At 43.8% G+C, this 15,041-nt stretch overlaps 1 pseudogene; it reads left to right on the top strand.

The window, feature by feature from the left end:
* The first annotated feature begins 7,190 nt into the window (after nt 1–7,190).
* Nucleotides 7,191–13,327, top strand: LOC146183062 (uncharacterized; annotated as a pseudogene).
* The last annotated feature ends 1,714 nt before the right edge of the window (nt 13,328–15,041 follow it).

Genomic DNA, 15,041 nt, shown 5'->3' with positions numbered 1-15,041 from the left:
TTAGTCAGTTCAGTAATTTTATTGTTAAACATTGTCCAATTTTCTTCAATAGACCGCCTATGAAAATTAGTTTGGAAAGGTGGAAAGAAAGCGTCCAGTTCACGATTAATCTCTGTATAGTTGCCCTTGTCGTACAAACGGATGGATTTTTTTTTAAGCTTTGGGTTCGAAGCGAAGTTAGGGCTATATCGGCATGAAGTACTTCGTGATCACTTATTCCGGGAAGGATCGCGACTGATTTAACACTTTCGGGATGGCTGACAAGTAACAGGTCTAAGATGTTTGCGCTCGTTTGTGTTATTCTGGTTGGGGTAGAAATAACTTGTGTAAGGCCAAAGTTGAGACAGACTTCTATGAAATTCTTTGCTTCCAATGTGCCTGATGCTGTAACAGTGTTAGTAGTCCAGTCAATGCCCGGAAAATTAAAATCGCCAAAGAGAAGTATATGTGACTTTCTATATTTAGCAGTGAGTTCACACAGCAAGTTATTAAGCTTCTCAGAGAAGTTCGGATTGTTGTGCGGGGGCCTGTAACAAACACCAAGAAGAACCGACTGAGGAGCACAACGGCAGAAAAGCCACATTATTTCAAGATCAGTATGAACGGAAATGATTGAAAATGGTAAATAATCAGAAATAGCAATGAGCACTCCTCCGCCACGGGACCCTTGACGGTCTTTACGAAAAAGCCTAAAGTTCAGTAAGTCTGACAGAACCTCACTGTCGTTAATTTCGCTAGTTAGCCATGTTTCGGTTAAAACGAGGATGTTGCTATTGGATGAGCGAACAAGACTGGAGATTTCTTCGCGCTTGGAAATAAAACTGCGGATGTTAGTGGAAAGTATTGAAAAACAAAGAGTAGGTTGAGGTGTACGTCCAGGCGCGGGCCTGGAGTGATGTTGTGGGATGGCATTTCTAGGCAGCTGCTATATGATTTCTCTAACAGTGTCCGAGGATTCGTCATAAACGTACCGTGTACGGCCGATAAGCAAGGTTTTATAACTCAGCTTATAAGCTGTAGATTTGCTTTTTGCAAATGCGATAAGTTGCTTCCGTGCCTTCCTAACCGCATGCGAGAAATCTTCACCGGCGCTGTATTCAGTATCTTTGAATTTGTTTTCTTTGGACAGGATGTCCAGCTTCGTTTTGTGGGAGAAGAATTTTACAATTATCGGTCTGGTTTTTCCAGGTGCGTGACGTCCGAGACGATGCGCGCGCTCAATATTTATGGGATCGACCGTTATATCTAAAACTTCGGAACAAAGGCGGGTTACAGCTTCTTCAGACTGTGTGTAAGTTTCACTAGGGTCATTGTCAGGGATTCCATAAAAGAGTACATTGTTCCGACGTGACCTGTTTTCAGCATCGTCAACACGAGCTTCAAGGTTTTTTATATGAGCCGACATCAGCGCTGTCGCTGTCTCCATCGAGTCCAGTCGCGACCGCATTTCAGTGATTAGTTGGTTTTGCGATTCAAGGTTAACCATGCGTGTAGTTAAGTCTGCTATTGCAGCGTCAGTAGCCGTAAGTTGTTTTTTCATGTATTGGATCTCAGATAGAAGTGTAGATTGCCCGGTAGATAGTTTCTTTAGCTCAGCAAGCACGGCATCAGGTTCAGGTCCCGGGTTAGTTTCGATATCCCCGGCCAAAAGCAACAAGGATCGTACAACCAGAACACATTCTACACCGACACAAATACCGCTCTGTGGGCTCGGTAGCTGTAGCAAAAAATAATTGCTAGTTTTCTTTGCGTATAGGCTGTAGGAATTACCAACCTGCATGACGAAGACGAACGGGTTAGACTGTGCGGTTGCACAGCCACCGGGCCCACAGAGCGACGCGGACGGGCGTTGCTCCTTTATAGCTTGTGCTGTTGATGTCGCTCGCAGTCTCACTTGCCAGTGATGAAGTAGGTTCCAGTGCTGCGCGAAAGGCGTTCCGGGAGATGTTGGGACGATGACGGTAGGATTGCAGCACGAGCTGCTGTTGTCCCTTGTATCGGCGTTCGTGGGCAGCACTGGGGTTCCGGGATGCGCAGACAGCAGGACGGGGATAGCCACGCGAACGATGAACGAAAAAATCTGCATGACGAAGACGAACGGGTTAGACTGTGCGGTTGCACAGCCACCGGGCCCCCAGAGCGACGCGGACGGGCGTTGCTCCTTTATAGCTTGTGCTGTTGATGTCGCTCGCAGTCTCACTTGCCAGTGATGAAGTAGGTTCCAGCGCTGCGCGAAAGGCGCTCCGGGAGATGTTGGGACGATGACGGTAGGATTGCAGCACGAGCTGTTGTTGTCCCTTGTATCGGCGTTCGTGGGCAGCACTGGGGTTCCGGGATGCGCAGACAGCAGGACGGGGATAGCCACGCGAACGATGAACGGAAAAATCTGCATGACGAAGACGAACGGGTTAGACTGTGCGGTTGCACAGCCACCGGGCCCACCTACATATGCGATAAGCGTGATGGCCATGATAGACCATACAGCAAATGCCTTCATTAGCTCCTTGCAAACAGGCAATGGATGAGCAGAGGTAATCTGTTTTGTATATTTTTTTGTAAAGTTTTCACTTTGATGTTGTTTGGAAGGTGCACGGCTCACACTTGTGGCATTTGTCAACCAGTGATAAATTTAAGAGATAGGTAATGCGAATAGAACTTCACGGAAAAAACTTTGTACACATCCGCACATAACAGGAAGTTCACATATGACTTAGCCGAGAAAGAAAACCCTAATGAAGTGAAGAAACAAAATAGTGTAAATGTGAGTGCTGAGACTGCAAGATATTTTAATACTGAGGCAGCTTGTTATACATGCTAGTATGGAACACAAATACAATGGGATTTTCCATACTGTCCTATACTGACAATTTTAAAGAAGACAAAGTGTAGCATGTTTGCTCGACAACATGTCTTAGATTTCTTTTCACCGTAATATAGTGGTACAAGACCTGGGGTGTTTTTAAGAATATGATGCTAAAACTGTTTGCAGCTGCAATGCAGCAGCTGCAAGCAGGTTCAGCATCAACGATTGACTAGAACACACACCAACACTGCAACTCATCAGCCAAATATTTATATGTATTTTTATGTATATATATTTAACAGATTCATGTGCTTTCAAGAAGCTGAACTCCATTCTGAAGAACTCCCGGTTTTTGATTGACACTCGACAACTGTCTCCCAAAGCCCAAACATCTTCCCTTGAATCTTTTCACAACTTTGTCATCAAGTTTGCTCCTAAATCAATTGCATACTCGGATGGTGGGATGCAAGTAAGGTTTGTTGAATGAAAGTGAAGACTAAGACATTATTTTTCACTCCAGTGTGACTATGTAGTCCAACTTTTCTGCATGGCATGTGCAAACAAGCCCTTGCATGAAGCTTTTAATGTATGTACATAATGTTGTCATTATAAAAGGAACAGAGACCATAGGAAATAAAACACAGCGCGAAGAAGACAATCAGAAGTTCATATCATTTGCTCCATTTCCTTTTGCTCCTTTTGATTCTTCAACTTGCTAAGCAGCCCATTCGAACTTGCAACTAAGCAGATTGCTTTTTAGTTTGTGCTTTGGAATAGCCTTGGAGGGCTGAAAAATTGCTTTGTGACCAATATCAAGCACCTCAAAACAGTCTTTCTCATGGTCTAGTGCTGAGATTTAGAGAAAAAAGTTCAAAAGTTTTTTTGTTGTTTTTTTTAATGTGAGGAGGGGGAATCTGCTGGTTACTGGACGCATTTGGCGCCTCCTTTTTATGGAAGTTGAACTTGACTTCAGTCTCCTTAGTGCAGTGCTTGAACTGGAGCTCTCATGTTATCAGGCCAGGTAAAATGAGACCCTACAATTGCGATTCACAGGAGTCGACCTTGACATCTGCCAAAAAAAAGTGCCCACCACGTAACTCAATCCCAACTTCTGCATAAAGTAAGCACTCAATGCACCTTATGAGCCAGCTGCCACAATCCTTCCATCTTGATAGTAAATACACTGCTGTAAAATTAGCTGAACTTATATTGTGTCTTTCTTTTCGAAACTTGGAACACTTCCATGTCAAAGGTAGTTATCATACATTTGGAGGAGACTGCAGTCCACACGTCTGACATTCAAGGATGCTTCATATAATATGGTAAAAACATATTTGGTAGAATGGTAGCACTAGCTATTCTCTAATTCCCTTCCATGGAAAAAGTGAGACAGGAGGCTATAGACGTACTGCACGGGCCACCAAGGGTCCTCATTGAAAGTCATTGCTGTTATATTGGAATAGGCAGATGGGATGAGATAAAGAACAGTGCACCAGGAATACATACAGACAGAACTGACATGAGCTGAGACACTGCAATGACACCAAGTTGAGGGCGAGCATGGAGGGCTGGCTGGAAAAACACCTCGTCTCTCTTTTGTGCTCCTCACCTTAGTGCAGTTCCAAGACAAAGGTAGTTTTTAAAGAACTGGAAGTTATCAGCGCAAGTTTCCGACCCCTGTAGAACCATCTCGAATGTCCCGAAGCTAATGTATTGAAACTGAAAGAATGCTCAAGCTTCACTTGATCACTTGGACTAAAGATGATCGCTAGAATACAACAGCAGGAAGAATGCGGGTGATCCACGATATGAAGTTGTATAGCCCATGTCATACATTCATTTTGCGGCTTGACGATCATTGCATCACATTTTTAATTTGATATAAAGGCGCTGGATATAGAAGCTAAAACAGAAGCAATCTCTGCTGCAGTGGTGTGAATATAATGCATAATGGTTTCTTATAGTGCCTCTACTTGGCATAATTTTGCTAGTAGGCAACAAGAAACACATTTTTTTTTTCAAAGTATGAGAAATTCATTCATATTTACCTTCTTTTTAGGTCACATCTGGCTGTTATTCACTTCAATGAAAATTCTTCTAAGTTCCAGGCACAGAAAAAGAAAGGAGAGGACGGCTGGAAAGTGAAAATGGCAAAATCAAGAAAAGGACATTTCAGTGCCGCTTCAGTGAAAATGGAGCATACATTTTGCAAGTTAAAACTTCGTTTTATTACACAAAAACTAAGTGAACTGTTGTAATCACGATGGTTATTTCGCGCAGCGTACGTTCAGAGGCTCCTACAGGATGCAGAGAAACGGTCTCAGGGCTTCACACAGAGGCACAGCTGCAAGCATAGCTTCAGAGCGCCACCTTATGACTGATGCCAATGAAAGACCGTCAAAAGAATAACTAATTGCTGCACACAGGCACAGATTTGTGCTTCATCATGACTATTCAATTGCACAGCACAACTGTCAGTATACATAACCCAAATGCTCACAGACTGGCAACAGCGAGGCACAGCATTGGCCGCTGGAGCCAAAACAATTGTTTCAATATGTTTGCTGCGACTAACAGTAACTGGAGCGCAGTTTCATGACATTTTTGTCGTAGTGAGTGCAGTCTTGTACCGATGTCACTGTGTTTCGCTTCTGGCTGCGGCCAAGCAGACGTGCACACAAAACATGTTGCTGTTTGCTTATCGCGGCAACTCCATATGGTGTGCGACCGCTCGCAGGACCTTCAAGTATTGCATCAAAGCTGCCGCTTGAAACAAAAAGTAGGAAAGACAGAGCAACTGTGGGTTCAGGGTGTGTGTAAAGCTAGATAGCGAATAATTAAGCCGGTCAGAGTTCTTCAGTTTCTTGAGGTCAAGCTGGAAGTAAATGGAAGTAATTAAAGTGAGCCGACCTCACAAGTGACCATGTCACATCTCTCTTTTCACAGGCTCGCTGTTCCGCATCCGTTAAGGTCCACAGTCTACAAGACAACAGTGTAATTGCGCTTATTATTATTATGTGCGCGATATAATACTGTGTTCTTAGCGATAATTTATACTGCTGAGCGACTAAGAAAGCACAACGCTTCGCTGCGGAGAGGTTTTTTTTTAATAACGTAAATTGTTTGCCCTCAGGACATAATGAAATATGCTCTAGGACTTATCTAGAGAAATGCTGTAGGCCTTCTCTTGAAATAAAGTTGTTTTCTTTGTTTCTTCGGTGCCTCCTCATCGCTGCACGTCATGTGAAACCATGCAAGGGGCAGATACAGCATGCGAATGCTAATACGTGTTTACCGCGGCGTCTTGTATCTCTCCGGCCTAACCGCTCAGTAGTTTGTGGTGAAACTGCACACGGAGCTTTGATATTGCGGTAACTTTTATTTGCTCGCAGTAAGTAAGGTAAGGGTACTTAATTCGTTGCTGCTGCGTACAATGCGAACCCGCAATCAGCGTCAGTATCGGGGGCCGAAAGCAGCCAACGCCGGCACATGATACCACGGGTTCACGCACCGCGCACGGCCGAGCCAGGTAGGTACAGTTGTCTTAGCTAATTTACTATGAGCCAAAAGTTCAAACAGAAACGGGCGTTGCAGCTCACAGCTGGAGCAGCGGAATCATTTACATTTCGTTTTCAAGCTCGATCGGCGCTTGCTGAGACCATCGTGCGTCCGAAAAATTCTCCAGCCACGCGCTGCCAGGTTGCAAGTCATGTCGAAATCGCATGTACTTAATATTCAACATAAGAGCCTGCGCACTATACGTGCCGGTGTTTTCCTCGTTCACACAGTCCCACCACATCACGGAGTACATATCTATTATCACAATCCTTTTCATCTTTTGGATTGAAATCTTCAATGTCAGCAATTGGCACAACATGAAGGCGATTTCCTACTTCGTGCACGAAGCGCACAAGCGCAAACATTCTGCGTGTGCAATCAGCCTCAACTAGAAATGCAAAAAAAAACAAAAACAAAAGTGTGAAATACTATAAAAGCAGAAGAGTTAACAAACGTTTTTAAGGAAACTATGGCAAAAACTTACACGAGGCGTGAACCCACAACAGAGACCAAGCTCGCTGCTGCACACCAGTCTTCAGTCTTCACAATGTTGCCAAGGTAGCTCCATTCAGTGCTTTCTGTAGACGAGGCACTGCTTCATTCATTTTAAGTTTTATTAAATGAGTAATTTTTAGGCGTTATTAAACGCACACACACGCATATATATAATATTCGCAAATATATTACTTTTTTGTAGAGTATCCATGTATCCTGGTAAAAAATGGTGGCTGTGTCGGTCGTGTCGGTGTGGTCATTCGTTGTCATCATCATGACGACGTTACGTTACGATCGCCGATCGCCGTTCTCGAGGTGGAGATGCGTGGGCAGCATGGGTCAGCGCTCATTTTGCTTGTGCTACCTTGTGTGTTGTAAATACTTGTGTGCTTGTTTACGTTTCTTTTCGCGAGAAATGAAGTAGCGAAAACGGTACCTCGAATGCGGTAGTGGTATACGAAATACTCCGAAGGGTACCAAGGACCATATAATGAACGACCACCTGCGTGAACAACTGAAAGATGCACCAAACGACGCCCCTGGTGAAGATTTACCACTTGTAGGAGGTAGCGCTGCAGATAACCAATATTCACAGCAGGCAGACAGTGTTCTGCCACTGCCTGAATTCCCGAGTGCAAGGTTACAGCAGACGACTCAAACACAGCTCCAACCATCGTCTTCACCCTCACCAAAAGCGCCGGACAACAGTGCTGCTGGAACAGCACACTCGGAGTCTTCAGCCAGTAACTGCAACTCTGATGAAACACCGCCATCTGACGAAGGCAGTGCTTGTGAAAACGCCATTTCGCCGCACGATATTCTGGCGCTGACGCTCAACTTTGCGATTGAATCGGGCTGCCATGGAAAGGCGTCGAAGCGCTGCAGAACTTAATCGCACATTTCCTTAATCAGCAGGACCTTTCTCGAACGAAGTATCTCTTCAAAAAGTATGTCGGTGCTGCGGTCCAGGCTGCGCGCTTTCACTTTTACTGTGCCGAGCGCATGACACCATTACAAGAAACGTCAGGGAACCTCTCTGAAAGGAACAGTGTACATGGTTGCTGCAGACAATGTGAAAAAAGCTACTGTGGCAAGAAGCTACTCCAAGATGGTCATTTCTTCTTAACGCTGCCGCTGAATTCTCTGCTTGCCGATAAAGAAGTGTCAGGCGCCCTTTTAGGTCGGCTTGAAGCTATAGCCTAAAATATAGTCGATGGCATGACCGACTTTACAGATGGCCACTTATATAAAAAAACTCGAGCCATTCTTTCCAAATATGACATCACAATCACAATAAATGTCGATGGAGCGCCCATCTTCAAATAGTCGAAGTATTCGGTCTGGCCAAGTCAGGTCACCATCAACGAGTTGCCAGCACACCTGCGGTGCAGAAATATATTGATACCAGCTTAGTGGTATGGACAAACTCATGCTGACATGACTATCTTCTTACAAACATTTGTGAAAGAAATGAGTCAACTTGGACAAATGGGAATCAGTTGGAAAGCTGGGCTGCAAACCCTCCATTCAAAGATATTTTAATCGATGTTTGCCACTACCATTCTGTAATTTGTAAATTTTTTGCCTGCAAAAATAATTTCATGAATAATGTTATGAGGAAAATGCAGTGTGATGCTATAGTACTTATTCTAATCTGTCTGCATTTTGTCACTGCAGGTGTATTGCTTGGGCTGTTAAGCCTATTCTCCTGCAAGAGCACTCTTACAAAACATGGTCCAATTTATTGGCCATTATGGCTGTTGTTAGTGTCTTCACCCAGGAGAGAATATTGATGGTAGGCAAATGCTGATGTACCTGAATTAATACTTATCATTTTTGCTTATGTGGCTGGCAGTGTTTGCATAAATGGCTTTTTAGACTTGACAACATTTTGACTTCATTGTCTGCTTGAACTCTGTAACATATTGTCTAAATAATCAGCATTCTGTATAAACGAATTGGTTGTTCCACTTTGCCAAGGGTTATTTTTAATGTCGCCATGCATGATCTTAAACATTGACTTGTGTTTGCTAAGTGTACCTCGCTTTATTATAACTGGAAGTTAAATGAGGGTTATAGTATTAGCGTATCTATCCAATGCATCCTTATACTTTATATATTTTTGACAATGCAGGAACCATAAAGTACCCTGTTGGTGCCGCTGTACAAGAAAGAAGCAGCAGTGTGACCAAGGAACAAATAGCCAATGCTGCAGTGTCTAAACAAGTCATTGCTGAAGTGAAGGGGCCATCACCCTTGATGAACCTTAAGCACTTTGATGTAATGTAGACATTTACACCAGATTACATGCACTGTGTATTGCTAGGGTTAGCTCGCCAGTTCACTCAGCTGTGGTTTAAAGAAGTGCATGAGCCCTATTATAGTGGCTCCCCTCGAGTTTTGGACTTGTTAGATCGTCGCCTGCTAATGTTGAAGCCACCAATATGCTTATCTCGAATTCAACGTTCTTTGCTGGTTAGAAAATTCTGGGAAGCGAAGGAGTGGCAGCAGTGGCTACAGTACTTTGCTTTGCTGTGTCTTCACGGAATACTTCTCCCAGTGTACTTGAAGCATTTTGCTCTTTTAGTAAAAGGCATCTACCTCTTGCTGAAAGATACTATAACTAGGAAGATGTAACAGGGAGCACTCATGGCGTCGTTACATTTGTTGTTGACACACAGTATTTATACAGTAAGAAGCAGATGACTTTTAATGTTCATCAAATTATGCACTTGCCTAAGAGTGTGATGCTCCAAGGACCACTGTGGGCACATTCCTCCTTTGCTTTTAAATCAAAGATTGGCTGCTTGAAAGAGCTTGTGACATCAGCCAAGGGTGTTCCACTGCAAATTGTAGAACGCTCACTGATGATCAGTAAGAGCAAAAGCCTGATGGCACTGGCCACTGGGCATACTCCGAACTTTTTATCAAAAGGTCCGAGATTGAGAAGCAAGAATGCAGTGCTGCCACTCGGCAAACCACGTGAAGTGCATATCCCGCTGCTTGCATTTGTTCAAGTTAATGTTGCCGGCATCATAAATGGACCAGTTCTAGAACATGATCGAGTCATACTCTGCGGACACATTCTCCATAGTGAGCAGCACTGCAGGCCAAATAAAACAGACTCAACAGCTATGGTAACCATTGGAGGGTCAATTGTGAAAATTAAGCACATAGTAGCTTTTTGTGACTGTTTTGATAAGATGAGGGTTTTTGCAGTGTGAAAAAAGTACTCCTTTACACCAGCACTCAATACAGTGCACATTGTTAGAGCACACCTGCAGCTGCAAAAGGCTTTAGTTGAGATAGTCCCCGGAAGTGTTCCTTGTGTGCATTTAGATTTAGGGAATAAAGTCTACTTCGCAAAAGTAGCATAAGAGGTTTTGTCAGCTACTGTTAGTGGCATTGTGAATTCTCTGTGGCTCTTGTCAATAATTATTGTTCTCAGCCCAGCAGCATACACAGCAGAGCAACTGTAGCCTGATGGCCTTCAGTTCATCTTCGCTGTTATAGTTGGATAGAACTTTTTTTGCAGGAACAGCTGCACACAATTCCTCCGTAACAGTGAGTGGTCTGCTGCAAAGCTTTTCTTGTACCTAAATAACTAGCTCACCATCTAACCAAATTATATGCTAAAGAAGTTCAATGTCTGTCTTGTTTGGACAATGAAATATCAAAAATTGATTTCATTTACTATTGAACAGAGCAATTCACATGTTGCATATCATGGCGCATTGTTACCACTGCTACTTTTTAAGTTGTATCTACTGTAGCTGTCTTTGCAGCATTCTCACAAACGTCCTTATTCTTGTACTGACCCGACCCTTTTCTGCCCCTGCTAGGTTTTCCCTTTATTGAAATCCACTTTATTACCCTTTGCATTGCATGTTCGACCCATGTCCATTTTATTCTTAAGTTTATTGTATTGGTGACATGATTATCAGCTACTCTATTGTTGGCTGGTGTCAGTGGAAAAGCTATTGCTTTGCCTTCAAGAATATGCCAGTAAAAGCAATTGGAGGCATGTGTAAAGATGTGTCCTTGGATGTAAATCAAACTGACTGCCTGGCAGTATATATTTACCCGAGCTGGAACTACTCCGCGCCAGTGGCCTGTCATTTCTATACACATGTTCCTTATTTCAGGCACACGCGCCCTCAAAATAAACATCCAAAGTTTGTCGCTTCATAAACTCCCTACTGTGCAAATTACATCACTGCCCTGGTCAAATTTCTGGGTATGCCCAAGTTGTATATTACCTGCTGCTTTATCTCTTGATGTAATCCACACCATTTTATGTTTGGAACTTTCTGTAGTACCTTTATGTAGTCTAGTGTAAAATTTCGCATTTCGCAGGCATTTTTCCAACTTTTGCATGCTTTGGTTTCATAGGTCCTTGCTTTTAGGATAAGCCAGGGCTGTTTCTTCTGAAGCATATTCTCTCTCTTTTTCTAGCATATACTCTTTTCTTTTTAAAAGTGCATGCTAGAATAGGATCTCTATGCATGTAGCCTATCGTAGTATGCACATGCACTTTACAATGAACTTACTACTCTATCTGAATAAAAAGCTAGATGTCTGGTCCTTACTATGACCTCTACTGTATTTTTTGTCTCGTTCATTCATTTCATCATTCATTATATTATATTACTGTGTGAATAGTTCCCTTAATTTTATTTTGTGAAAGTACTAAGCTTAGTAACATGTCACATCAGCTTACATGAGGAAATTCATAAAAATGTCTGCAAAAAATGTGTCTAAATGGACAAGAGCAAGATGCTAATGCATGCCACAGGGAGAAAACAGCATATTGAATTATGCCACATATGCATAAAGCTATTCCCATATGTACTGCCCCTTATTGTTGACATTGATATTTTTTTTACCTTTCCGCAGGGGGCACCTGTTAAAGCGGGTGTTTGTGTGTACTCTGCGACACCACGGACCCCAGCCCCTATGCTTAGCCATGCATGGCATCGCCGTGTCTGGGGAAAAGGGGATCCTGGTGGTTGAGCTGATACTGAGTGTTTGGACCTTTGAGGCCCCTCGGCGGAGGCAACGCACCACTTTGGCCCACGCTTCCCATAGACGGCACCTCCAGGCTGACCCACCTGGGGGAAATCGGCAGTCGCCTTTTCCTATCCTCCCCTCCATCTTTCGCTTTCTTATCGTCTGTCCTAAAGCTCTCCTGTCCTCTACTCTCTGCTTAGTTTTTCCTTACTTCCCGGCGGCGAGGGTTAACCTTGTGTGGAGTAACCGCCCTGTGTTGCACCATATTAGGTTATAGTTAAGATGTACAGCTGGCGTGGGCAGGGTGCTTGCTCAAGCTCCTGTCTCGTCCCCTTGTTGGACTTCATGGGGGGTGGCTGGCATCATAACCGAACAAATATTGAATTACATGGTCTCTTTTATTTCTAAAACTGATCGCCCTCCCAGTAAGAGAGGGCGCACCGATGTGACAAACACATTCTTTACGAAACATGTCAACAGCTTTCCCCGCTTCCACGTCGTGCACTCGGAACACCCAGAAAAAACTGCCCGTAAGATCTCGCCATTCCTAGTGACAAAGACGCTCACAGGTGCCATAGGTCAGGGCTACAAAATTAAGAAACTACCAAATTGTGACCTCCTCCTAGAAGCGCTGTATAACCATCAGAGTGGAAAGCTAACAACCGTTACGTCGTTCAGGGACATCCCTGTCTCAATCAGCCCCCACAGGTCACTCAATACAGTTCGTGGAGTCATTTCAGATAATGATCTCAAATACCTGACTGAGGAGGAATTACTGGAACGACTAAGAGACCAAAATGTAACCATTGTCTATCGAATCAGAATTAGGAGAAACAATAACGAGCTTCAAACTAAACACATTGTGCTAACATTTGCACTGAGCACCCTTCCCGACTCAGTTGAAGTAGGCTACCAAAAACTCAAACTCAGACTGTACATTCCCAAACCACGCCGCTGCTACAATTGCCAAAGATATCGCCACAGCTCCCAGAGCTGCCGAGGCCGCCTCACCTGCGCAAAATGTGCCTCCAACGAACATGGCACTGACAACTGTCGCACCGAAACAAACGTTTGCGTAAATTGTGAAGGCAATCATTCAGCCTACTCACGATCTTGCCCTACATGGAAGAAGGAAAAAGAGATTGTAACCTTGAAAGTCACGGTAAATATTACTTTCGGAGAGGCAAGAAAGCGGCTTTCGTTGGTGCAGAATCCAACTTACTCTGTGATGACGCAACAGGGCGCAGCGTCATCGCAGACCTCGGCATCTGCCCAGGTCACGTCTAGTGACCTTGGTATAGGGCCATCCGCGCCCTCTCTGGATGTAGCTAGTGCTACTCCACTACCCCCAAAACAGGTCACGCCGACCCCCAGGTCAGCAGGCCTAAAGACCTTGTCATATGGGACAAGGTCAAAAACAAGTGTATCCGTGCCTTCGGCATGAAGGTCCAGCACATCTGAAGATGTGATGGACACATCGCCCCCCTCGCCTCCGCAGCAGCGGCGGCAAAGCTCTCTTGAGCGTAAAAGAAGGAACAAAGTCCCAATCACGGGTCCAAAAGACCCAAAAACATAGATTTTGAACCCTATCCCCAACTAATCCGCCACCATGGCATTTCTAGTTCACTTGAACTGTCGCGGGCTTTTACACAACTACACTGATATAACTGACATTTTAAATTCATTTTCTCCAGTTGCATTGTGTCTCTAGGAGACCAATCTCGGACCACAGAACAAAACCTTTCTTAAAAAATATCAAGTCTTCCGTTGTGACCGACAGAATTCAAGCAGGCTCTCCGGAGGCACTGCTGTCGTGGTTCCAGGTGGCCGTTGCGGCACGAGGAATCAACCTTAAAACCTCAGTTGAAGCTGTTGCGGTCACCGTGGTGCATTTTAAAACAATAAAATATGTTCTTTATACATCGAGCCTCATTTCACTATTACACTTAATGATTTACAAGCAATTTTAGTGCAACTACCGGAGCCATATATTTTAGTAGGGGATTTTAATGCTCATTTATCCTTTTGGGGAAGCGAAAAAACTGACGCCAGAGGTGGGATTTTAGAAGATTTCATTCTCAACAACAACGTTGCCTCCTGAACACGGGCAAACACACTTACTGTTCTTGAAGCACTGGAAAAATGAGTTGCATTGATTGGTCCTTTTGTTCACCAAGTCTTTTCACTGATTTTAGATGGAATGTTATTGACAACTCTTATGGAAGAGATCATCTTCCCATCATTATCAGTCTAACATCGTCACCATTATTCACCTTTACTAAACCACGGCGTTGGAAATTGTATCTAGCCGACTGGGCACTCTTCCAAAAACATGCCGCTTTAGAAAAAATCTTTTCGGACAGCCTCGATGTCAACGAGCAAAATGAAAAGTTCACAGAATGTATCATTGCCGCTGCTCATTTAGCCATCCCCCAGACTTCGGGAATAGTACGAAGGAATGGAAAGATATGGTATACAAAGGAATGTAGAGAGGCCAAAAAGAAGCCGAACAACGCCTGGGGAATTTTTCGCCGATACCCTACACAGGAAAACCTAATTAAATATAAAAAGGCAAGGGCTGAGGCTCGAAATATCCGACGTGATGCTGAAAAAAGATCTTGGCAAGATTATGTGTCAAAGCAAAAGCAACCACGAGTTGCTTTTGCTTTGACACATAATCGGTGTCAAAACAAAATGCCTGATCACGAAGTGAACAGGCGTTCGAAAGTTCCGTCACAGCAAAGAAAACATGGGAGCAAGTCCGCAAACTCGATGGCAAATTCTCTCCTTTTGCAGTTCCTTTCCTTACACCCCCTGATGCACAAACAAGTATTCTCAAGCAGGCTGACCTACTGGGAGAATACTTCTCTCATGTTTCTAGCTCCCTACACTACACAGACTCCTTCTTAAAGTAGAAAAACACAGCAGAAAAACAGAGACTTAATACAAATGGTTACACCAACGAACCCTACAATAACTTAATTACTGTTCAGGAACTCCACAGAGTATTCACTAATGGCAAGAAAACTGCACCAGGCCCCAATGAGATACACTATCAAATGCTAGCCCATCTGTCCGAACCTGCAGTAGAAGCACGCCTGAAATTTTTTACAAAATCTGGGTGTCAGGTAAAATTCCTGATGCTTGGAAGAAGGCTGTCATTGTACCATTCTTG

The sequence above is a fragment of the Amblyomma maculatum genome, chromosome 7, assembly GCF_055883805.1.
Source record: "Amblyomma maculatum isolate TAMU_Amacu chromosome 7, ASM5588380v1, whole genome shotgun sequence".
Taxonomy (NCBI): domain Eukaryota; kingdom Metazoa; phylum Arthropoda; class Arachnida; order Ixodida; family Ixodidae; genus Amblyomma; species Amblyomma maculatum.
This window is presented reverse-complemented; position numbering and strand designations above follow the sequence as displayed.